Below are 14,220 nucleotides of genomic sequence, written 5' to 3' on the forward strand. Positions count from 1 at the left end.
TACATACATTTTACGACAATAAAAAAAAAATTATGTTAAAAACTAAAAAGAAAAGAAAAAGGAACTCCCACCCCCACCCCAGCTTCCATGTGGAGATGAGACCGTCAGGGCAAGGGTAGAAGCAGACAGACAGGTTAGCTGACTCTTGCAGGACTCAGGTGATGAAAGTGGGGGTGGGACCAGAGTTGGAGCAGAAAAGGTAGTGAGACCTGTTTGGACACTGAATAGATTTTGAAGGTGGAGTCGACAGGATTTGCTAAAGGCTCAGAGGCTCAGATGGGTGTGAGACAAGAAGAGCAGTCAAAGGTGACTGCAGAATTTGGGGTGTGAGCGAATAGGAGGATGTAGCTGCCATTACTGAGATGGGGAAGATGAAGGTGGGGACAGGTTCATATTAATGATCATTAGGTCTCTTGCAGCCTCAAAAAGTTGAGACTGTTTTTTATTATGGCAAAATATGTGTATATATAGAAATATTTAGTATTTGTCATTTCAACACTTTTTACATGTACAATTCAGTGACATTAATGACATTCCTTGCGTTGTGCAACCATGACCACTATTCGTTTCGAAATTTTTCCATCACCCTTAAAAGAACCTCAGTATGCCCCAAGCGATGACAAGGTTTTTTTTTTTTTTTTTTTCCTTAGTTTTATTTATTTTTAAAAAATAATTTTTTCATTGTGATATGCTGTAACAGAACATTTCCCGTTCCTACAGTCTTCACAGGTGCAATTTAGTGACATTAATTATGCTCGTCATGTTGTTCAACCATCACTATTAACCGTTCCTGAATTTTTTCATCACCTTCAACAAAAAAAAAAAAAAAAATTTTTTTTTTTTTTCAACAAAAGCTCAGTGTCCCCTAAGCAATGAGTCTCCCTTTCCGCCTCCCTCCACCTGCCCCTGGTAACCACTAATCCGCTTTGGTCTCTAATACACTTGTCTAGCCTAGATATTTCATATAAGCGGGATATACAATATTTGTTCTTTTGTGAATAACTCCTTTCACACAGCATTATGTTTTCAAGGTTCATTTATGATGTAGCACGTATCAGGACTTCATTTCTCTTTATGGCTAGGAAATATTCCATTGAATGTATGTATCACGTTTTGTTTATCCATTCATCTGCTGATGGAGTGATTTTCTTTTAATATTAATAACATTGTTCAAGCGCAGAGTCTTCTCGCAGTTTCTGCTAAACTAACAAGCAAAGTCCCAGCTATCCTAATCTTGTTTGAGATTTTTGTTAATTCCATATCTCCTCCGTTGATTAAGTCACCTCAATGGTTTCACTGTCATATTTATATGGTCTGAAAGGTGGTCAGCTTCCTTTTATTACTATTTGTTCCCTAAATATCCTTTCATCAAGTTCCATCAATGTAATTATACTTTTTTTGCTTTTGTCATCAAACAAAATGTATTTTTTTTTAAAGTTAGTAATCCTTCCTAATAGTTTTTTGTCTTGGGACTGATTTTTTTTTTGATTGTGCTTTTGTGTGTGTATGTGTGCTTTACGTGAAAGTTTACAGCTCAAGTTAATTTCTCATACAAAAATTTCTACACATATTGTTTTGTGACATTAATTGCAATCCCCACAATGTGACAACATACTCCCCTTTTCTACCCCGGGTTCCACATGTCCGTTCAACCAGTTCCCATCCCTTCCTGCCTTTTCATCCTCCCTCTGGACAGGAGCTGCTCATTTGTTCTAGTGTATCTGATTGAACAAAGAAGCACACTCCTCATATGTATTATTTTTTGTTTTGTAGTCCTGACGAATCTTTGTCTGGAGAGTGGGCTTCGGGAATGGTTTCAGTTCTGGGTTACCAGAGCGTCCAGGGGCCATAGTTTCAGGGGTTCCTCCAGTCTCTGTCAGACCATTAAGTCCGGCCTTTTTACAAGAATTTGAGATCTGCTCTACATTTTCTCCGTCTCGGACTCTCTGTTGTGTTCCCTCTCAGGGCAGTCATTGGTGATGGCAGGGTACCATCTAGTTCTTCTGGTCTCAGGCTGGTGGAGTCTCTGATTTATGTGGTCTTTTAGTCTCTCGGGCTAATATTTTCCTTGTATCTTTTGTTTTCTTCATTCTCCTTTGCTCCAAGTGGGATGGGACCAATCGATGCATCTTAGATGGCCACTCTCAAGCTTTTAAGACCCCAGACGCCTCTCACCAAAGTGGGTTGTAGAACATTTTCTAATAAAATTTGTTATGCCAATTGACCTAGATGTTCCCATAAGCTATGGTCCCAACACCCCAACCCCAGTTACTCTGTCCCTCAAGGTGTTTGGATATGTCCAGGAAACTTCTTAGTTTTTGCTTTGGTCGAGTTGTGTTGACTTTGGGGACTGGTATTTATCTTGTTGGTTTTCAACTAGGATATCCCATTTCTCCATTTCTATAATACCAACCAGAATGCTCCTTAGAAGCAAAGATGGTGAGACTGCATCTTACATACTTTGGACATGTTGTCAGGAAGGATCAGGCCCTGGAGAAGGACACCATGCTTGGTAAAGTACAGGGTCAGGGAAAGAGAGGAAGACCCTTAACAAGATGGATTGACACAATTGCAACAATGAGGTCAATCATAACAATGATTTTGAGCATGGTGCAGGACGGGGCAGTGTTTCGTTCTGTGGTACATAGGGTCTCTATGAGTTGGAACTGACTCGACAGCACCAAACAACAACAACAACATAATATCTCACACTCCTGTTTCATAGTTCTCATAACTTACTTTTATGTGTCCACTTTTTAAAAATCTTTTTCAAATTTTGTATTCATTTGTATTTTATTTTATTTCTTTTTACATTCGTTTTTTAATTGTACTTTAGATGGTTTACTGAGCAAATTAGTTTCTCATTAAACAATTAATGCATATATTGTTTTTTGACATAGTTGCCAAACCCGTGACATGTCAATACTCTCCATCTCTCGACCTTGGGTTCCCCTTTACCAGCTTTCCTGTCCCCTCCTGCCTTCTCGTCCCTGCCCCTGAGCTGGTGTGCCCATTTAGTCTCGCTTTGTTTTATGGGCCTGTCTAATCTTTGGCTAAAGGGTGAACCTCAGGAGTGACTTCAGTACTGAGTTAAAAGGGTGTCCAGGGAGCACACTCTCAGGGTTTCTCCAGTCTGCGTTAAACTAGTAAGTCTGGTCTTTTTCTGAGTTAGAATTTTGTTCTACATTTTCTCCAGCTCTGTCCAGGGTCCTCTATGGTGATCCCTGTCAGAGCAGTCAGTGGTGGTAGCCGGGCACCATCTAGTTGTACTGGACTCAGTCTGGTGGAGGCTGTGCTGGTTGTGGTCCATTAGTCCTTTGGGCTAATCTTTCCCTTGTATCTTTGGTTTTCTTCATTCTCCCTTGCTGCAGGAGGGGTGGGATCATATCTTAGATGGCCACTCAGGCTTTTAAGACCAGAGACACTACTCACCAAAAAAAAGGATGTAGAACATTTTATTTATTAACTATGTCATCATAGTTGAGCTAGATGTCCCCTGAGACCATGGTCCCCAGCCCTCAGCCCAGTAATTTGGTCCCTCAGGGAGTCTGGATGTGTCTGTGAAGCTTCCACAACCTTGCCTTGGTCAAGTCGTGTTGGCTTCCCCAGACATACTGTCTTACGCTTCACCAAAGTTACCACTTATCTGTTGCCTGGTTAGTGTTTTTCTTTCCCCACCACTCCCCTCCCTAGTAACCATCAAAGATTGTTTCTTTCTGTGTGTAAACCTTTTCATGAGTTTTTATAATAGTGGTCTCATACAGTATTTGTCCTTTTGCGATTGACTTATTTCGCTCAGCATAATGCCCTCCGGTTTCATCCATATTGTGAGATGCTTCACAGATTCATCATTGTTCTTTATCGTTGCCTGGAATTCCATGGTGTGCATGTACCATAGTTAGTTTATCCATTCATCTGTTGACGGTCACTTAGGTTGTTTCCATGTTTCTGCTACTGTGAATAATGTTGCAGTGAACAGGAGTATGCATATGTCTATTCTTGTTACGACTCTTATTTCTCTAGGATATATTCCTAGGAGTGGAATTGCTGGATCATATGCTATTTCTATTTCTAGCTTTTTAAAGAAACACCATATCGCTTTCCAAAATGGTTATACCATTTTACATTCCCACCAGCAGTGCATAAGAGTCTAAGCTCCCCACAGCCTCTCCAACATGTTATTTTCTGTCTTTTTGATTTGTGCCAGTAACGTCGGGGTGAGATGGTATCTCAGTGTAGTTTTGATTTGCATTTCTCTAATGGCTAGTGATTTCGAGCATTTCCTCATGTGTCTGTTAGCTGCCCAAATGTCTTCTTTGTTGAGGTGTCCATATCCTTCACCCATTTTTTAATTGGATTATTTGTCTTTTTGTTGTAGAGGTGTTGGATTTTCCTATAGATTTCAGAGATTAGACCTTTGTCAGATTTGTCATAACCAAAAATTTTTTCCCTGTCTGTAGGTTCTCTTTTTGTTTATTTGGTGAAGACTTTTGATGAGCATAACCGTTTAATTTTTACAAGATCCCAGTTATCTGGCTTATGTTGTGGTATTTGTGTATTGTTAATTACAGTTTGTATGCTCTTTGTGTGGTGTATTACGGCCTTAAAAAATATTTTTTACTATGGTAAATATATAGGTAACAAAACATTCGCCATTTTAACATGCACAGTTCTGTGGCATCAAATATGTTCATCACGCTAATCAACCATAACCGTTAATGTTCAATCACTTTTTTAAAAAAGTTTTTATTGTGGTAAAATATATATATATATACACACACACAAAAAAAAAAACCCTTTGCTGTTGAGTTGATTCCAACTCATAGGGACCCTATATTACAGAGTGGAACTGTTCCATAAAAGAGTTTCCAAGGAGCGCCTGGTGGATTTGAACTCCCGACCTTTTGATCAGCAGCCATAACACTTAACCACTACACCAACAGGGTTTCCATACATATGTAAACATCTGCAATTTCAACCATTTTTATATGTACAAATCTGTGACATTGATTAGGTTCATCATGTTCCATCATTGCCACTATCTGTTTCCAGATTTTCCCTTCACAGAAACTCAGGGCTCCCTAGGCAGTGGGCTCCCCTTTTCCTCCTCAATCACCCTTTATATATAAAATTGTTGTTTATGTTAATTACTGAAGCATTCCTTTCTTGCAAAGCCAAGTTATTGACATCCCTGTTAGAACAGCACTTATCTCAAAAAAAAAAAAAAAAAAAAAATCTGTATTTTCTAAACGCTTACCTGCTCCTTTCTCACAACTTTTATTGAGAAAAATTTACAAGACTCAACAAGATTTTCAGACTGCTTTTGCTGCTGGAGCCCCTGAGGTTGTCCATCTGGGTCCAAATACTCTCCACTTCCCAATATTTCAATCCCCAGTTCTTCAAAATATACGTCAGAGTAGAACTGTACCCCACAGGGTTTTCAATGGCTGATTTTTTTGAAGTAGATCGCCAGACCTTTCTTCCAAGGCATCTCAGAGTGGACTCAAACCTCCAACCTTTCAGTTAACAGCCAAACCGATTCACTATTTGCGGTTTTCAGGGACTCTCATTATAATTTATGCTGTTTGTTATTAGGTGTCATCAAGTCAGTTCTGCCTCATAGAGATCCCATGTACAACAGAGTAAAACACTGCCTGGTCCTGGGCAATCCTCACAACCACTATGTTTGAGCCTATTGTTGCACCCACTGTGTCAATCCACATCGTTGAAGGTCTTTCTCTTTCTCATTGACCCTCTACTTTACTAAGCATGATGTCCTTCTACAGTGACTGGTCCCTCCTGATAACATGTCCAAAGTACATGAGACAAAGTCTTGCCATCCTCGCTTCTAAGCAGTATTCTGGTTGTACTTCTTCCAAGACAGGTTTGTTTGTTCTGGCAGTCCGTGGTATATTCTTCTCCAACGCCATACTTCAAAGGCATCAATTCTTCTTTGGTCTTCCTTATTTTTTGTCCAGCTTTCACATGTGTATGAGGCCATTGAAAATACCATGCCTTGGGTCAGGTACAACTTAGTCCTCAAGGTGACATCTTTATAACACTTTAACACTTTTGCAGCAGATTTGCCAAGTGCACTGCATCGTTTGATTTCTTGGCTGCTGCTTCTATGGGTATTGATTGGGCATCCAAGTAAAACTAATTATAATTTATAGTGTTCATTAATTTTACTATCGTTTGGAAGTACTATCTGGATATTTGCCAGCCTGTGCTGAATATTCCCAGATTTTAACAATGGGACAATAGTACTGTCATGGATTGAACTGTGTCGCCCAAAATAGCTATCAACTTGGTTAGGTCATGATTCCCAGTATTGTATGATTGCCTACCATTTTGTCATCTGATGTGACTTCCCTATGTGTTATATATCCTATCACTTAGATGTAATGAGGTGGATTAGTGGCAGTTATATTGATAGGATCTACAAGACTAGATAGTGTCTTAAGCCAATTTCTTTTGAGGTATAAAAGAGAGAAGTGAGCAGAGAGACATGGGGACCTCATACCATCAAGAAAGCAGTGCTGGGCCCAAAGTGCATCCTTTGGACCTGAGGTTCCTGCACTGAGATATTCCCAGACCAAGGGAAGTCTGATGATGAGGACCTTTCTCCAGAGCCGACAAAGAGACAAAGCCTTCCCTTGGAGCCGGCACCCTGAGTTCAGACTTCTAGCCTACTGGGTTGTGAGAGAATAAATTTCTCTTTGTTAAAGCCATGCACTTGTGGTACTTCTGTTACAGCAGCACTAGATGACCAAGACAGGTGCATACTGACGGGATATTAGCCCTAGATTGGCACTATGGGGTCATGGTTGTCTTGACATGCAAAGACAGGCAACGCTTTTGAGCAGCGTCCAGGGCAAAAGGAGCAGAGAAGTGGGGCAGTAGCTGTAGGGGTGTATAAGATGAAGAAGGGAGAATCCAGACGTAAATCCATCCATATATGAGCAGCTCATATCTGACAAAGGCCCAAAGTCAGTATAATGGGGAAAAGACACTCTCTTTAACAAATGGTGCTGGATATCCATCTGCAAAAAAATGAGACAAGACCCATACCTCACAACATACACAAAAACAAACTCAAAATGGATCAAAGACCTAAATACAAAATCTAAAACTACAAAGATTATGGAAGAAAAAAATAGGGACAACGCTAGGAGCCCTAATACATCGCATAAACAGTACACAAAACATTACTGACAATGCACAAACACCAGAAGAGAAACGAGATAACTGGGAGCTCCTAAAAATCAAACACCTGTGCTCATCCAAGGACTTCACCAAAAGAGTAAAAAGATTACCTACAGCCTGGGAAAAAGTTTTTAGCTATGACATTTCCGATCAGAATCTGATCTCTAAAACCTACATGATACTGCAAAAACTCAACAACAAAAAGACAAATAACACAATTAAAAAATGGTCAAAGGATACGAATAGATGCTTCACCAGAGAAGACATCCAGGTGGCTAACAGATACATGAGGAAATGCTCACAATCATTAGCCATTAGAGAAATGCAAATCAAAACGGCAATGAATTACCATCTCACTCCAACAAGACTGGCATTAGTCAAAAAAACACAAAATAATAAATGTTGGAGAGGTTGTGGAGAGACTGGAACACTTAGACACTGCTGGTGGGAATGTAAAATGGTACAACCACTTTGGAAATCGATTTGGCGCTTTCTTTAAAAGCTAGAAATAGAACTACCATACTATCCAGCAATCCCACTCCTTGAAATATACTCTAGAGAAATAAGAGCCTTTACATGAACAGATACATGCACACCCATGTTCACTGCAGCACTGTTTACAACAGCAAAAAGATGGAAGCAACTAAGGTGCCCATCAATGGATGAATGGATACATAAATTATGGTATATTCACACAATGGAAAACTATGGATCAATAAAGAACAATGACGAACCCATGAAAGTTTTCATAACATGGAGGAACCTGGAAGGCATTATGCTGAGTGAGTCAGTTGCAAAAGGACAAATACTGTATGAGAACACTACTACAAGAACTCAAGAAATAGTTTAAACAGAGTAGAAAATATCCTTTGATGGTTATGAGGGTGGGGAGGAAGGGAGGGAGAGGGGTATTCACTAATTACATAGTAGATAAGAACTATTTTAGGTTAAGGGAAAGACAACACACAATACAGGAGAAGTCAGCACAACTGGATGAAACCAGAAACAAAGAAGTTTCCTGAATAAACTGAATACTTCAAAGGCCAGAGTAGGAGGGGTAGGGGTCTGGGGACCATGGATTCAGGGGACATCTAGGTCAATCGGCTTAATAAAATCTATTAAGAAATCATTCGGCATCCCACTTTGGTGAGTGGAGTCTGGGGTCTTAAACACTAGCAAGCTGCCATCTAAGATGCATCAATTGGTCTCAACCCACCTGGAGCAAAGGAGAATGAAGAACACCAAAGACACAAGGTAATTATGAGCCCAAGAGACAGAAAGGGTGACATAAATCAGAGACTCCATCAGCCTGAGACCAGAAGAAGTAAATGGTGCCCCGCTACAACCGATGACTGCCTGACAGGGAACACAGCAGAGAATCTCTGATGGAGCAGGACAGCAGTGGGATACAAACTTCAAATTCTCGTCAAAAGACCAGACTTAATGGTCTGATTGAGGCTAGAAGGACTCCAGAGGTCATGGTTCCCAGATGTTCTGTTAGCCCAAGACAGGAACCATTCCCAAAGCCAACTCTCAGACAGGGAATGGACTGGACTATAAGACAGAAAATGATGCTGGTGAAGAGTGAGTTTCTTGGCTCAAGTAGACACATGATACTATGTGGGCAGCCCCTGTCTGGAGGCCAGATGAGAAGGCAGAGGGGGACAGGAGCTGACTGAATGGACACAAGGAATACAGGGTGGAGAGGAGTGTGCTGTCCCATTAGGGGGAGGGAAACTTGGAGTACATAGCAAGGTTTATATAAGTTTTTGTATGAGAGACTGACTTGATCTGTTATCTTTCACTTAAAGCACAACAACAAAAGACAAAGAAGGGATTCTTTCACAGATGAAAGAAACGTTAGAGGCTTTATGTCTTAGTTTTGTTCATCCAGAAGCAGATTCTGTGTGAAGAATCTGAGTGCAAATAGAGTATTTAGAAGAGGCATTCATGGTTAGGTGGTAGAATCCTTGCCTTCCACGCGGGATACCCCGGTTCTATTCCAGGCCGATGCACCTCATACCCAGCCACCACCCATGTGTCAGCGGAGGCTTGTGTGTTGCTATGATGCTGAGCAGGTTTCAGCAGAGCTTCTAGGCTATAACAGACAGGAAGAAAGGCCTGGTGATCTACTTCTGAAAATCAGCCACTGAAAACCCGTGGGTTTGTTGGCTTTAACCCTTACAGGAGAAGATCACCAAGCCTTTTCTTCCATGGCACTGTTGAGTGGGTTCAAACCACCAACCTTTAAGTTAGTAGTTGAGAGCTTCACCATTTGCACCACCCAGGAACCTACATGATAGCAACAGGGTCTCTTCAATGGGATCCCCTATGAAACATGGCAGAGAGAGCTAGTTAGAGACTACAACTGTTGAGACAATGGGTGAAAGACGAATGGCCACGTCAGAGCCTGGGTGAAAGGGAAACTGTTGTTGTTGTTAGTTGACATCAGGTTGATCCCGACTCATGGAGACCCCATGTGTTCCAGAGTAGAACTGCTCCATAGGTGCTCCACAGAGTTTTCTTGGTTGTAATCTTTACAGAAGCAGGTTCCCAGATCTTTCTTCCACAGTACTGGTGGGTGGGTTTGAACCACCAACCTTTAGATTAGCAGTCAAGCAAAAAACATTCACATTAGGAGGAATTAATGGATAAACATAAAGACAACAAAAGTTCTCACAACTGGACCAATAAGCAATAACATGATAAACAGAGAAAAGACTGAAGTTGTTAAGGCTTTCATTTTACTTGGATCCAAAATCAACACTCATGGAAGCAGCAGTCAAGAAATCAGTGCGTTGCATTGGGCAAATCTGCTGCAAAAGACCTCTCTAAAGTGTTACAAGACAAACATGTCACCTTGAAGACTAAGGTGCGCCTGACCCAAGCCATGGTGTTTTCAATTGCCTGATAGGCACGTGAAAGCTGGACAATGAATAAGGAAGATCAAAGAAGAAATACCATATGATACAGCAATCCCACCATGAGGAATATATCCTAGAGAAATAAGAGCCCTCACATGAATAGATATATGCACACCCATGGTCATTGCAGCACTGTTCTCAATAGCAAAAAGATGAGAACAACTTAGGTGCACAACAATGGATGAATGGATAAACAAATTACAGTATATTCACACAGTGGAATACAATGCAACAAGAACTACGATGAGTCTGTGAAACATCTCATAACATGGATGAATCTGGAAGGTATTATTCTTAGTGAAATTAGACAGTCGCAAAAGGACAAATATTATATGAGACCACTATTATAAGAAATCAAGAAAAGGTTTAAACACAGAAGAAAACATTCTTTGATGGTTATGAGGGTGAGAAGGGAGGGAGAGAGGTATTCACTAACTAGAAAGTAGATAAGAATTATCGTAGGTGAAGGGAAGGACAACACACGATACAGGGGATGTCAGCACAACTGGACTAAGCCAAAAGTTAAGAAGTTTCCTGAGTACAACCAAACACTTTGAGGGACAGAGTAGCAGGGGCGGGGGTCTTAGGACCATGATTTCAGTGGACATCTGGGTTAATTGGCATAACAAAGTTTATTAAGAAAATTTTCTACATCCCACTTTGGTGAGAGGCGTCTGGGATCTTAAACGCTAGCAAGCAGCCATCTAAGATACATCAACTGGTTCCAACCCACCTGGAGCAAAGGAGAATGAAGAACACCAAAGACGCAAGGAAAATATAAGCCCAAGAGACAGAAAGAGCCACATAAACCAGAGACTCCATCAGCCTGAGACCAGAAGAACTAGATGGTGCCTGGCTAACACCAATGACCCCCCAGAGAGGGAACACAACAGAGAGTCCCTGATGGAGCAGGAGAAAAGTGGGGTGCAGAAATCAAATTCTAGTAAAAAGACGAGGCTTAATGATCTGACTGAGACTGGAGGGACCCCAGGAGACATGGCCCCCAGACTCCCTGTTAGCCAAAACTAAAATCATTCCCAAAGCCAGCTCTTCAGACAAAGATTAGACTGGACTATAAGACATAAAATGATACTTGTAAAGAGTGTGCTTCTTAGCTCAAGTAGATACATGAGACTAAACAGGCAGCTCCTGTCTGGAGGCGAGATGAAAGGGCAGAAAGGGACAGGAACTGGTTGAATGGACACAGGAAATGCAGGGTGGAAAGGAGGAGTGTGCTATTACATGATAGGGAGAGTAACTAGGGTCACATAACAATGTGTGTACAAATTTTTGTATGAGAAACTAACTTGAGCTGTAAGCTTTCACTTAAAATAAAAACAAAATCAAACAACACATTGCATTAGCCAAATCTACTACAAAAGACCTCTTTAAAGTGTTTAAAAGCAAACAGGTCACCTTGAAGACAAAGGTGCACCTCACCCAAGCCACGGTGTTTTCAATTGCCTCATATGCATGTGAAAGCTGGACAATGAATAAGGAAGATAAAAGAATTGATGCCTTTGAATTACAGTGTTGGCAAAAAATATTGAATATGCCATGGATTACCAAAAGAACGAACAAATCTGTCTTGGAAGAAATACAGCCAGAATGCTCCCTTGAGGCAAGGAGGTGAGACTACATCTCACATACTTTGGACTCGTTATCAGGAGGGATCAGTCCCTGGAGAAGGATATCATGGTTGGTAAAGTAGAGTGCCGGCGAAAAAGAGGAAAAGCCTCAACAAGATGGATTGACACAGTGACTGCAACAATGGGCTCAAGCATAACAACAATTGTGAGGATGGTGCAGGACGGGGCAATGTTTCATTCTATTGTACTTGGGGTCACTATGAATCAGAACCAACTCGACGGCACCTAACAACTGCAACAGCAATGGGTGTCAAGGCAGCAAACTATATAAGCCACAAATTGGCCTTATGACAATAACATGGTCAGCTCCTCCCTCCCCTTTCTCACTGATTCAGGAAGACCATGGAAGGGGCCAACCTCACTGGGGTCCCCGAGTTCCTCCTCTTAGGTCTCTGGGAGGACCCCGAGAAACGACAGCTGCTTTTCATCCTCTTACATGCATCTGGTCATAGGTCTGGGAACCTGGTCACCATCCTGCCCATCATCACCAAGGCCCAGCTCCACATACCCAAGTGCTTCTTCCTCGCCAGCTGGCCTTTGTGGACATCTGCTTCAGCTCCACCACTATCCCCAAGATGTTGGCCAGCCACGTGTCAGGACACCAGGGCATCCCATATGCCAGCTGCCTAATCCAAATGTTCTTCATCTAGTTTGCTGGCATCGACAGCTTCCTGCTGACCGCCATGGCCTTTGGCCGCTATGCTGCCATCTGCCACCCTCTGTACTACACCACATCTTGGACACTGAGGATCTGTGGCCTGCTGGTGGTGGTATCAGGAACAGTAGCCCTGGCTCACACCCTGTTGCTGACACACATCTTGTTCTTCTGCCACAACCTCGTCCTCCATTTCTTCTGCAACTTCAGTCTTCTGCTGAAGTTGACCTGCTCTGACACCTTCCTCAGTGATGTGATGGCGTACATGGTGGGCTCCCTCCCATCATCACCCCCTCAGGAGGGAAGTGGAAGGCTTTCTCTACTGCGGCTCTCACCTCTCAGTGGTGTCTCTATTTTATGGGACTCTCATTGGGGTTTACTTCAGTCCCATGGGCTCCCACATGGCCCAGATGGACACCTTCAAGGCCATGATATACACCGTGGTCACCCCCATCTAAGCTCCTTCATCTACAGCCTGCACAGCAGTGACATGAAGGGCACCTTAGGAGTCCCCATCAGCAGAAAGCCAGTTTTCAGCCAGTGACCATGGGGTAGGGAGGTCTGAGTGTCCAAAGACAGTGTCCATCTTTCCTGAAGTTCCATGCAAGTCCCAATCTTAGTTATTTCCTTCATGCTGCTTTCCATTAGCTTGTTTCTTCCTTCATTCTTCCAACAGCTATTTATTTAACATCTCTTACATTTTATTGCTGTTGTTGTTGCTTGTTGTTGTTGCTAGTTCCTATTGAATTAGCTCTGACTCATGGTGACCCCATGTACAACAGAACAAAACATTGCTCGGCCCTGCACCATCTTCATGATCATTGCCATGCTCAAGTCCACTGTTGCATCTATTGTGTATTTTGAGTGCCTTGTAACCAAGGGGCTCACCTTCCAGCACTTTATTGGACAATATCTGTTGTGATTCATAGGGTTTTCATCGGCTAAGCTTTGGAAGTAGACCTCCAAGCCTTTCTTCATAATCTGCCTTAGTCTGGAATCTCCACTTCAGTGAAGATCTTCTTCTTCTTCTTCAGTGGAATCTCCACTGAAACCTGTCCACCATGAGGGGCCCTGCTGGTATGTGAAATACTGGCAGAATAGCTTCCAGCATCATGGCAACATGCAAGCCACAAGAGAACAACATACATGGTGGGCTTGTATACCTACATCACTAAAAGGATAGCTAGAACCAAAGCTGCCAGGGCCTCAGCTCATGAGATGTAAAAAACTGCAAGAGACCCGTGGAGAATTCTCCCCTAATAGTAGCATTGTCACTCTAATTGGCTGCGGCTATCATTTGTGAGGGTAACTTGGGCTGGAAGTTGAGCACGAATGAGAGGTTCCATGCATGGATTCTAGAGTCAGACAGCCAAGGTTTGAATTCCGTCTCTGCCACTTCTTAGTTGTGTGGCTTTGGGCAAGTTACTTGGCCTCTCTGTGCCCCAGTTTCTCCCTCTGTAAAATAAATGATAATAGCCACTACCTTGCAGGTGTTATTATGAAAATCAAGTGAGTTTATATGTGCAAGACACTTCAAACAGCACAGGCATATTGACGAGCATGTCAGTGTTAACTACATTGTTGTTGCTATTGTAGTTGTTAGGTGCCATCAAGTTGGTTCCGACTCATAACAATTCTAAGCACAACAGAACAAAACACTGCCGAGTCCTGTACCATCCTCACAACTGTTGCTATGCTTGAGCCCATTGTTGCAACCGCTGTGTCAATCTATCTCGTTAAGGGTCTTTCTCTTTTTCATTGTCCCTCTACTTTACCAAGCATGATG

The 14,220-nt window shown here is 42.0% G+C and overlaps 1 pseudogene; it reads left to right on the forward strand.

Annotated features, from left to right (window-relative positions):
• Window positions 1-362: 362 nt before the first annotated feature.
• Window positions 363-12,973, forward strand: LOC100656695 (olfactory receptor 1F1-like; annotated as a pseudogene).
• The last annotated feature ends 1,247 nt before the right edge of the window (window positions 12,974-14,220 follow it).

The sequence above is a fragment of the Loxodonta africana genome, chromosome 3 (assembly GCF_030014295.1).
Source record: "Loxodonta africana isolate mLoxAfr1 chromosome 3, mLoxAfr1.hap2, whole genome shotgun sequence".
Taxonomy (NCBI): Eukaryota; Metazoa; Chordata; class Mammalia; order Proboscidea; family Elephantidae; genus Loxodonta; species Loxodonta africana.